The 12,660-nt window shown below is 40.8% G+C and overlaps 3 pseudogenes; all 3 read right to left on the bottom strand.

Moving 5' to 3' along the window:
- Positions 1-7,004: 7,004 nt before the first annotated feature.
- On the bottom strand, positions 7,005-10,480 carry LOC149517890 (25S ribosomal RNA; annotated as a pseudogene).
- A 205-nt stretch (positions 10,481-10,685) lies between these two features.
- LOC149517889 (5.8S ribosomal RNA) lies at positions 10,686-10,841 on the bottom strand (annotated as a pseudogene).
- A 290-nt stretch (positions 10,842-11,131) lies between these two features.
- LOC149517888 (18S ribosomal RNA) lies at positions 11,132-12,485 on the bottom strand (annotated as a pseudogene).
- Between the last annotated feature and the right edge of the window lie 175 nt (positions 12,486-12,660).

Raw genomic sequence — 12,660 nt, 5'->3', positions numbered from 1 at the left:
TTTTTTAAATATTTTATTTATTAATTTTTGGAATATTAGTAAATTAGTATTATTTTATTTCAAATAAGTTTATATGAATAGAAACAATTGGTTTATGACAAAACAAAATGTCATAGCTATTTGAAATAGATAATTGTTCAAATATTTATAACTATTTGAATGTGTTCAAAAAATAGATTTATTTTTTAAATTTCTACTTAGTAATTTTTGAAATATTAATAAATTTATATTATTTTATGACAAAAACAAATGGTCTTAATGATTTGAAATAGATAATTGTTCAATTAGTTATAACTATTTGAACTTGTACGGTAAATAGATTCATTTTTTAAATCTCTTACTCATTAATTTTAGGAATATTAATAAAATAGTATTATTTTATTTTGAATAAGTTTATATGAATTGATACAATTGTTTTATGGCAAAACAAAAGGTCATAACGATTTGAAATAAATAATTACTCAAATAGTTGTGAATATTTGAACTTGTTTGGTAAACATGTTTATTAAATTTTTTTCTTATTAATTGTCGAAATATTAATAAATTAATATTATTTTAATCTGAATAAGCTTGTATGAACAAAAACAATTGTTATATGAGAAAACTAAAAGTTATAACAATTTAAAATAAATAATTGTTAAAATAATCATAACTATTTAAACTTATTCGATAAACAGATCTATTTTTTAAATCTTTTACTTATTAATTGTTTAAATATTAATAGGCTCAAGCATTAGGGACAGTTGCAGGGGTTGGCGCAATAAGCATGGGAGAAATGTCTAGATCACCTAGCTAGGACCAAGCCTGCACCGCACCTAGGTGGACCCATAGGAGATTGGCAGATCTAGAATCTTTTAGAGGCATCCAGGATTGGTAGCATTCAGTGGGAAGATCTGGTCAACCCTAAGAATCAGGAGGGGGTCCTTAGAATCAGGGTTTAATTTATGTATTAATGTGTAAATCCCTTAATTCTTGGAATCATGTAATCTTTTAATTTTAGAAAGTAGCCATAATTAGTACTAGGGCCTCAACTATAAATAGAGGGTCACCCTACCCTTAGTTGTACATCATCAGACACATTTTGTCTTTAATAATATACAACATATTCCAACATTCTCTTATTTTCTCAAACTTGTATATTTTGCCTTTCTAGTTAGTCTAGTGCTTGCACGCTTGGTTCATAGGCTGACTTAGACATAAGAAGCTAATTCCTAGTCTAAGGCTCATGGATTTTGGTTTAAAGGTCCAAGCCTATGATAGTTGGTATCATAGTAGGTTCTGTGTAGGTTCTATTCAATGATGTTCAGATCACACTTAAGGCATTTACAGAAAATGGCATCCCAGAGTAATGCTGCTAGCCAACAACCAGAGGCCTAGGAGTAAGGCTGTGGAAGGGGGAAGAAAGCTAGTTCAAGGGACATCTAGTCTATCATGGATGGGAGGCTATTTAAGGTGGAAGTGATAGTGGGCGATGTGAAGGAGAAGCTTAACGAGGTTAAGACTCACATCGAGGCATTAGACTCCATGGAGGAAGAGCTCAAAAGTGAGTTGCAAGTGGCTTTGAATAAGGCCATTGACATGACTACCCAGAGGAATGAAGCCTTGGCGGCCTAGGTGGAGACCATGCATAAAAAGATGGAAGAGCTCAAGGGGAGTTTGCTGCTTGCAAGATAGCCATTAGGAATATCATGATTACTGGAGTGTCTAAGACCTATGTGGAGATTCCTAAGCCTAAGGAGTTTAAGGGGACTAGGATAGCTAAGAAAGTAGACAACTATCTATAGGGGATGGAGTAGTACTTTTAGGCCATGAGTATATAGGATGATGCTACTAAGGTAAGCACCGCTTCAATGTATCTTATTGATGTTACCTTATTTAGGTGGAGGCATAGGTGACACCGGCCCTGAAAATGGATGGTTTGTTGAAGAAAGGGTAATGGCCTAGACATGAGCATGGATACCCTACACTTGTGCACTGTACACCTAAAAAGGCCCATTGAGTGTGAGAAAAGGGTAAAGACCCCATGGTGTAAAGAAGAGGGTAATGGCACGTTAAGCATAGAGGCGTTGCATGGTTCAATAAGCTAGGATCATAGAAGCCTATGTGATACAAGTGCTGCATGCCCTAAAGGGCTAACTGAGCATGAAGAGAGAGTAATGGCACATCACCAACTAAGGCACTACTTAATTTGACAAGCATTGGTTTCATTTGGTCAACCAAATCTGCCAGAAGGCTCCTACTAATCATGAGGGCTTCTAGAAGATCCCCTTGTGCATCTCCCCTTTTGAGCCCTTTTGGAAGTGGTGTAGGTATCATACAGGCCAAGCCTTAGCTATAAGGCTGGCCTGCAGGTTGTGCAGGCGTTCTACGCTTCCCTTAAATGCCTTGCGCATAAACTCCTGCCAGTGCACTTAGTGTACGGGCTTCAACCTCGGGTGCACACATTGGTGCGCTTGATGTGCCTAGTACACCCATCTAGGGCGTGACATTCTCCTCCACTTGATTATGCAACGCCCTTATTGCATCCTCTGTATGGTACTACCTGATCTGGTCCCTAAACTACCATAAGTCCTTTATTGGTTGCCAGCTCACCTCACTGTCTGGAAGTCCCTGCCAGCACACCAAGTACTCTTATCTTGGTTGGTAGTTTTTTTATCTCACCTCTCAGTCAGCTATGATGCTATAGACCTCCTTCTTATATAAGGCCCTTGCTCCTAATGGTACACACTTTGACTTTACTCGTCCTAGATCTTTCTCATCCTCATGGAACGGTTTAAGCATGTTTACATGGAACATTGGATGTACCTTCAGCTTGGGTGGCATATCCAACTTATAGGTAACCTTGCCTACCCTTTTGACTACTTGAAAAGGTCCCTCATACCTTTGGACTAGGCCTTTTTGTAGCCTTCTATGGTGCACAATGGGATGCAACTTCACCAACACTAAGTCTCCAACCTGAAACTATATGTCCCGCTTATTCTGGTTTACCTACTTCTTTGACCTTTTTATCGCCTTGTGTAAATAGACTCTGGCCAAGTCAGCTTGCTTTTACCAAGCCTTGGCAAACTTGTATGCTACTGGATTCAGCACTTTATAACCTATAGCAATTGAACCAGGTGTTAGTGGTTGTTGACTTATCACAACCTCAAATGGTCTCTAGTTCGTTACCTCACTTTTTTGCAAGTTGTAAGAAAATTGTGCAACATCTAGCAGCTTTGGCTAGTCTTTTTGTATGGCACTCACATAGTGCCTGAGGTAAACTTCTAATAGTCCATTCACATGCTCAGTCTGCCCATCAATTTACGAATGCATGTTGGTCAAAAAATTTAAGTTTAACCCCAATAGCTTAAACAACTCAGTCCAGAACCTGCCCGTGAAATGCCCATCTCGATCACTAACAATGGTCTACGGCACTTCCCAGTACTTAACCACATTTTTAAGGAACAATCGAGCTGCCTCCTTGGCTGGGCATTCTATGGTTGCTGGAATAAAGATTCCATACTGGGAAAACTTGTCCACCACTACCATGATGCTTCTGAACCCTTCTGCCTTGGGTAGACTAACTATAAAGTCTAGAGAAACACTCTCCCATGGTCGCTCCAGCACTGGTAATGGCTCTAAGAGACAGTCTGGTTTCTTGAGCTCCACTTTGTCTTGTTGGCACACAAGACAAGTCTTCACATAAGCCTCCACATCGTCTCTTATGTGTGGCCAGTAATACCGTTCCTCTAACAATGCCAAGGTGTGGCTCACCCCTGGATGTCCAGCCCACCTTGATCATGGCACTCTTGTAAAACTTTCCTGTGAAGCTTCCCACGCTGTGACACAAATAGTCTACTACCCCTAGTGTACAACAAACCATTTTGCATGCAAAATTGCCAAGTCTTACCTTGTTGGGTGTACTTTATAAGAGCCTTCATTGTAGGATCATTTGTAAGTCCCTCACAATGGTGTGAACCATGACAGGTAGGCTGATATAGGACATCAGGTGAGTGGATGCCCGAGTTTCAGAGTCACTTGGGTCAAAGCTTAAGTCTCGACCCGTGACACATGTGCCTAACCCTTCTGGAACCTTCAGTGCCCTCACACCTCGCTTGCCTCCAAGCTTTTCTATCCCTTTCATGCCCACCCATTTGGCCTATCTCTAGGTTGATCTAAAAGTTTCCATGCCTGTAAGCCTAGCCTATCTCCAAGTGGTTTTAGGCCTTTTTGTGCCTTACTGCTTGTGCCACATCTTAGGACTTTCTAGAAACTTCCAATGAGTAGCCTTCATCCCTATCACTGTGCAACTTACCTTGAGTGCACTCTTACACTCTGACCTTGGCTTAACCCACACATTTGGGTAAAGTAAGTGCCTTTAAGGCCTCTGTTTCAATCCTTCCTAGTTCATTACCCATATCATTATAAGTAAGTCTTGTCACATGACCCTCTTGGTCTTGAACTTGTGCGTGATCCATGACATATGCATCGAGGGTCATTTGATGTCGATGGTGGTTGAGGCATGTGCATGTGTCATGGTCTGCAAGCTTTTCTAGACCTAAGGGTTCTCTTTGAGTCAAAGAGCAATTCTAGTTCTAACAGGATAGGGTTTGACATCCAGGGGGACTAGGCCTTGAGCCTTATTGGAGGTTCAGGTCACAGAAAATTAGCACAGAACAATGGTATGGGTAGCAATCAGGACTCCAAAGGCTTAGGCATAGTGTTCAAGTTTGGCAGAATTAAGCCAGGCCCAAGTGTAGTTATTGGTGAGTAATATGCAGGCACACAGCCAAACCTAAGTGAGGGCACTGATGATTGAGGTATGGGTGCATGATCAAACCCAAGTGTGGGCATGCTTGAACACAGTCCTAGGAGGATCAAATTTGGGGGCCTCTAGAAGGCTAAGTATTGCAGCACAATCTTTGACAAGCTGGAATTATACTAAGCACTTGAGTTTCGTAGGTTGACTTAGGCACATGAGTCAATTACATGTCTAAGGTCACATGGAGTTTGGCTTAAGATTAGAGCCCATGACACATGCACCAAGTGTCATTTGGTGCTGATGGCACTCAATGGGCAAACAAGTGCCTTGAAAGGGATTAAAGAGTGGTGATAGGGTCATGGTACACATGCTTCACCAAGTGCCAATATTTAGCGATGGTGTTTGAGGCAACAACCCACACCAAAGGCCAACATGTGCTGATGGTGGTTGATGCATGTATCAAAACCAAAGGCCAACTTATCCCAATGATGGTCGAGGCATGTGCATTCACCATAGTTCATTAGGTGCCGATGGTGGTCAAGGCATGTGTATATGTCATGGTCTGTAAACTGGTCCAGGCCTAAGGGTTTTCTCTAAGTTGAATAATAGTTTCAATTCTAGTGGGGCAAGGTTCGACAGCTAGGGGAACTAGGACTTAAGGCATATTAGAGGCCTAGGTTAGGGGGAACTAGCCCATAACAATGGTATAGGTAGTGATCAAGACTCTAGAGGTTCAGGCATGGTGCTCATGTTCGGCAGAGTTTAGTCAAGCCCAAGTGCAGGTACTGGTAAGTGCTTATATGAATTTACAAGCCATAAAAATGGCATTGGCTTAGCAAAAATATGAAAATGTGCCTGAACCCACCTACTACTTGGTCATGGTATGCATGGTACATGGCCAAGGCCCAGGATACCCACGTGTAGTGCTCAACCCAACATGTGCTGATGGTTTTCAAGGGAACTACCCGTATAAAGAGCCAGCATGTGCTGATGGTGGTTGAAGCATGTATTAAGACCAAGGGATAACATGTCCCGATAGTGGTTAAGGAATGTGTATGTGTCATGGTTCACAAGTTGGTCTAAGCCTAAAGATTCTTTCCAAGTTAAGGAATAGCTCTAGTTCTAACAAGATAGGGTTCGACAAGTAGGAGGACCAAGCCTTGAGACTTACTGGAATCCCAAGTCATGGGGAACTAGCTTGGAATAGTGGTATGGTTAGTGATCAAGACTGCAGAGGTTGAGACATAATGTTCAAGTTAGGCACCATGGAGCTAGGCCCTGATGTGGGCATTGGTAAGCACTTATATGAATTTACAAGCCATAAAAATGGCATTGGCACTGTAGAAATATAAAGATGTGCCTGAGCTCACCTACTAGCAGATCGTAGTGTACATGATGCATGGCCTAGGCCTAGGATACCTGCATATGGTGTGTAGCCTAGCATGTGCTGATGCTATTCGAGGTAATTGCCCACATAAAGGGCTAGCATGTGCCAAGTCCACTGGCCCACATGTCCTAAAGGTGGTCAAGGCTTGTGCATGTATTACAATCCATAAACTGGTCTAGGCTTAGGGGTTCTCTTTGAGTCTAGAAGTAATTCTAGTTCTAGCGAGATAGGGTCTGACATCTACAAGGACCAAGTCTTGAGGCCTATTAGAGGCCCAGGTCATTAGGAACTAGCCCAAAATAGTGGTATGGATAGTGATCAAGATTCCAAAGGTTCAGGCATAGTATTCAAGTTCAATAGAATCGAGCCAAGCCAAGGTGCAAGAGTTGGTGAGTGATGCACAGACACACAGTCAAACCTAGGTATGGGTGCATGGTCGACCAAGGTACAAACACACCTAAACACAATCCTAGGAGGATCTATATTTATGGGCTTTTAGAAGGCCTAGCACTGCAGCATAATCTTTGACAAGCTGGAATTATGCTAAGCACTTGAGTTTAGTATGCTGACTTAGGTAGACAATAAGATGTAATCGATCGAGTTTAAGCCAATACAGTATTAAGCTCAAGCTTAAGCTTGACTCAAAATTCAAAGCTCAAAACTTGACTCGAGCTTAACTCAAAATTTAAAGCTCAAACTCGATTAAGTTTTATTTTTTAGCTCAATTTTAACTTAAGATAGAATTTAAGCTACTTGAGCTTGCTTGATTAAGCTCAATTCTTTTATTCGACAAAAGCTCAATTAGCTGTGCTTGAGCTTGAACTCAAGTTCAAGATATTTTATTAATTAAAATAATTAAAATACATTAAAATATAAAAAGGTCAATTAGGCTTGTGAGCTACTCGAGTTAGGAATAAGAATGATTGAACTTGCCTTGACTCGATAATAACCAAGCCAAATTTGAATTTTATTTGAGTTGGACCTAAATAGCTGGTGAGTACTAATGTATCATTTAAACCTTTAGCAAATGGAGTCAATTCGCTATCCAAGGTCACACGGGGTTTGGCTTAAAACTGCCCATGACATATGCACCGAGCACCATTTGGTGTTGATGGTGGTCGAGGGGCAAACAAGTGCCTTAGGTGGGAAGGTCACAATACACATGTCATACCAAGTGCCAAATCTACCAAAGAGGTGTTCAAGGCAATAACCTACACCAACGGCCCACTTGCACCAACGATGGTTAAGGTAAGTGCTCACAAAAAGTGCCAGCATCTGGCGATGGTGTCTGAGTCAACATCCCGCACCATGGTGCTAGCATCTACATATGGTGTCCAGGGTAACAATGGGCTAGCATTTGTTGTTATATTTGATGCAATTGCTTGCACCAACCAAGGGCCAGATGTTGTCGATGGTGTTTGAGGCAACAACTTGCACTAGGTGTGATGCTACCATCAGTAGGGTAAAACTAACCTGTCTCATGGTAGTCTAAACCTAGCTCATGTTTCCTAGCGGTGGGTGAACAATATAATACTTGGTGAATTCTGCTTCACAATGATAGGAAGAGCCAACATCAAAGAATCAAAAAGTAGTGTCGCTATGAATGCTTGGTTATCATAAGCCAATTATCCCTCTGGTTACTTTTCTAACACCTCTAGCTTTAAATTTTAAAGGTCTAAAGGATCAATAGGCCACACTTTCATGATTCGTATTCGTATTGGAAAATAGAATCAAATGAGCTTTTACCCTTTTGTTCCACACAAGATTTCTATTCTTGTTGAGCTCATATTAGGACACTTGTATTATCTTTTAACAAATGTGCTGGCTTAGACAAACTCCCCACCTAACAATGTCTTACGCTTGGATTGATCAACCAAGGGTAGTTTTGGCTCCAAAAAGAGGGGTCATGCCCTACTTCTGGTTCATGGAATAAGCAAAATAATGTTAAAAGTTGTGATATTTCAATTTTGCCCAAGGGCTCCCACTTATCCTATACCTTCCAAGTCATTTCACAAAGTTGGACTCCGCTAAGCTCATTCCTTTGGTTATGCTTTTGTTGGATAGTAGATAGGGATAATGGGAATCTCATTAATCCATTTATGCATGTCACTAATTAGATGACAAGGCATTTGGTTACCCTAAGAGAGTCATAGTTGCTCCCACTATTTACCTGCACTTGGTTGAATTTCTTCACTTTGATATTCAGAGTACTGCGCAAAAATAACATTGAGTGAGCATCTGTAGGGACCATTGCAATGCTTTGTTTTAATTAAATAGTTGGATTCCCCTTGTTCATAACAGTTTTGAGTCAACTATTCATCATCTAGGAAAGACCCCCAAGGGAGCCATTTTCAGTCCATCCTTTAATCGGCATGTGATGACCCATTCTCATTGTAAGAGCAGTTCAAGTAATGCACCGATAGCCGATAGGTTCAAGATTGGAACCCCCATGCCTAGCCTTCAGAGCCAACCCTTTTCCCAAGGTTACAAATCTATTTTATCGACATCCTTTACCTATATTGGTTCATCAACCAAAGGTTGTTCACATTAGAGACCTGATGCAATTATGAGTATGACTGGGCATGGATGGTAGTTGGTCTTCTAGATTTTCAAAGGTTGCCAAGGGTTCATTAGACACCATGCAACGTGTAGTGCTCTTTTGGTTGTTGTACCCTACCTTTTGTTGAGCCATTTCTAGGGTAGGTAGCCATTAAATAAAAAAGATAACCCTTCCTAAGGCCCCTACCAACATCTTCAAACTCCTTAACATTGCCATTAGTCACCGCATCTTGGTTTAAGAATTGTAGCTTGATTCCCTTTTGAAGCTTATGCTAGACATACTATCAGATTACCTTTCCCCATCTTTTAGGATTGACTAACCTATGTGCAAGTGCCATTCACATGGAACCTTTCTCTTTTTCTGCCTTCAAAGTTCTTATTTGAATATTTGCTACTACCACCAAGATCTATACTGATGGTCTCTCTACTCATGCTTTGGGTTTTGCAGTGCCCCCACACCTTACTATTCATTAGGGCCTAGCCCTTGCCCTAACAGCCATATATAGGTTGTGTGCTTAAGCACCATCCTTTTTTAAGGCTAGTTGATTTAGCAGGTGAGTTATTACACACTCTTTAGTGGATTTTGACTTTTATTACCACTGTCCTATTGTCTTAATTGACCAACACCCTTTATAGGTTCTAGGTTAGCATGTAGTTAGGCATCGTAACCTAGCTTCTAGTTTATCCTGCATCACCATTTCTGCTTAACAAAATGGCCCACTTGGAGCTCATGATTCTATGGAGCTATTCCATGAAGTAGCCTCACCCTCTTGCCTATTTAAAGTTTTAGAATAGGTCAAAGGTGTTACATCTCTGATGCCTCTAATCATTAGCTTTACTTGATAGAACTTGCTAAAGGCTCCAACTATCTTGAGAGAACTTTAGAGAGAGCTAGCTACTAGACATTTCAATTAGTTTTTCACTCTATACCTAAGTCAGATGAATGATTTGCATGTTAGTATTACAGCGGGCCTCCATCAGAGTTTCCTCTACCTTCGCCTCACTCAAGCGCAGTCCAAAAGATCAAGGTTGGTTGATAGTGCACTTGCAAGGGATCTTACCAATTAGTTTCCTTACACTTAATGGGTTTTCTAGCTTGTTGACTTGCACACATGTCAGACTCCTTGGTTTGTGTTTCAAGATGAGCCAGATGGGGAGCCTGTAGGTTGACCCCAGGAGCACATGTGCACTGACACACATCTAGATGGCACGTGTTGCATTATTAGATAGTGGCAACAATGTCTCTGTAGGCAAATAAAAAGCTTGAGCTTGGGCCATTGCCATGATCCACATCCATCCAAGCCCCAAGCCGATTGGTGGACCAACTCTCACCATTCCACATCCAACTGATGAGCATTCCTAGCCCCCATCAACTTCTCTACCAATAATTTCATGCACTTTTTTACTTTTTTTTTAAAGTCCTTTTCATATTTCCCTTACGATACTTGTTCGTTATTGGTCTCTTCCTTGTATTCAGCCTTGGATAGAATTTACTACCTGATTAGGGCTACATTCCTAAACAACTCGACTCGTAGAAAGCACCTCATGGTGTGATAGGGTCTAGGCATAACGGGGGTTTCACCCTTTTTGATACCTCTTTCTAGTGGACATGGGCCCAGTCCACCATTGAGGATGTTTCTCCAGACTACAATTTGGACATTGAAGATGCTCGATTATCAAGTTAGGCTTTTCCCAATTGGTTCATCATTACTAAGGGAATCCTAGTAAGTTTCTTTTCCATTACATATTGTTATGCTTAAACTCAGAGAGTAATCTTGCCTGACCTAAGGTCACGATGTGAGGGGTCTAATGGGGTTCAGATGGAAAATAAATGCTCGTCACTAGTGATAATGCATGTTAGGCCAGCAACGGTCACAGCATTATTTTTATCGTGGACTCACTTTTGGGCCAACGACAACTGATGAGATCATAGGAGGCCATCTTTTGCCACCTCGCCTGAAGCTTGATGGGTGGGGGGTTTGAGGGGACAATGATGCATGACACGTAGGCAATTAGGCCCTTGGCCTAATGGCTTAGGGTGAAACTTGTATTTAAAGACTTGATGGCTCATGGGATTCTACATTTCACGCCAAGTATCATATTTCACTATGTTCTTCATCGATGCAAGAGTTAAGATATCCATTTTTGAGAGTCGTTTTGGTTTTTCATGACAAAAGGAGTTACAGTGCCACCCATGCATGCAATGTGAACCGATGACAATGGCACACACACTCTTTCTCATTTCGATCCCTTGGTGCGATACATGCTGGGGATTCGTTATTTGACCACAAGTGATGACACTGATTGTTTCATTCACCTGACAGGCAAAACAAAGTGACCATTGTGCACACCCCCAACCAAAAGAGCCTTGAGGCACGAAGGCAACCTCGTCCCATTGATGTTTTGTTAACATATTCACATATCATTCATTAAGCAAGTTTCAACAATGATCCTTCCAGAAGTTCACCTATGAAAGCCTTGTTATGACTTCTCTTTCCTCTAAATGATAAAGTTTAGTGGACTTCTCATGATGTCGTAGGAAGCAAACCATCCATGTTGCCATGATTTGAACACTTCATGGACCATTCAATTGGTAGGAGCGATGGGTGGTGTGTATAAAGGTTAGGGATGTAGTTAATGCAAGATGATGACTCATGCTTACTAGGAATTCCTCATTGAAGACCAATAATGGCAATGATCTATCCCCATCACAATGAAATTTAAAGATTACCCGACCTTATTATCCAAGGCTATAGACACATTGAATACATTAGTGTATTGTGTGTGTGGCCCAAAATATCTAAAGGTATCATAGACTTGTTATTGCCTCAAAGTTCCTTAGCCTAAAAGGCCATAGTCATTCTAAGAAGCTAGCCACGAAGGTTCACCTTCACATAGCTAGTTAATAGGCTGAGGTTTCGTTCATTAATTAAATTAACTAAACAAATCACTCCACCAACTAAGAATGGCCATGCACTACCACCCATAGAATAAAAAAAGAGCTCTTAATCTATCAATCCTTAGTTGTCTAGACTTGCTAAGTTTCCATGTGTTGAGTCAAATTAAGCCATAGGCTCCACTACTAGTGGTGTCCTTTAGGTTTCTGCCTTATGACCATACTCCTCTTGAAACCTAAAGACTTTGATTTCTTATAAGGTGCTGGAAGAGTCCTAAAAGTAACATCCGTTGATCCTTGGTTGGCATCATTTATGGTTAAGACTAAGAGAGTATCTAATCATCTTTGAGCCTTCAACTTTCATTCTTGATTAATGAAAACATCCTTGGCAAATGCTTTCATAGTTGTTTGTCTTTCATAAATTCAAGAATTTAACCTTTGACTATGAAATATGAATGTCTTTGACTATCCTTATTAATCATTACTCCAATCACCATAGTATCATCAAAGAACCAAACCGACAGCAATGGGGGTTTCGACGATCAGAGGTGGGGGGCCAGGGGGTGTGTGCACATGATGTGTGATGGGTGCTGGTCCTTGGCCCTTATATTGGCCCCCTATCCCCCAATGAACCTTAATAACTCACACCCCCTTAATGAGCATTAAAGCTTTTATGGTTCACAATCAGTACCCATTCAAGTGTCTGAAATGGGGACACTATTTTCAAATGGCCACAAAATCTTCTACAATAATTTTTTAGCTGAATGCTTTTGTGGATGCCAACAAAAATACAATAATTTTTCTACACATGGGATTTTTCAATTCTCACCAAGAATAACATTTTGCTACGTTCTTCATCAATGTGAGACCCGAGATATCTATTGCTAAGAGTCATTTTGGTTTTCCATGACAAAAGGAGTCACGGTGCCACCTGTGAACACATTGCAAAAGGGATAGCAACATCATACATACTTTTCTTCCTTCTAGTTCCTTAGCACGATATGCATCGAGGGCTTGTTATTTGGCCACAGACAATCATACCAATCATTTTACCCACTCGAGAGGTAAAACAAATTG

This window comes from Durio zibethinus, chromosome 8 (assembly GCF_047325235.1).
Source record: "Durio zibethinus cultivar Kanyao isolate XHJ-2024 chromosome 8, ASM4732523v1, whole genome shotgun sequence".
NCBI lineage: Eukaryota > Viridiplantae > Streptophyta > Magnoliopsida > Malvales > Malvaceae > Durio > Durio zibethinus.
Note: the sequence above shows the minus strand (reverse complement) of the source record. Positions and strands in the feature narration are given on the sequence as shown.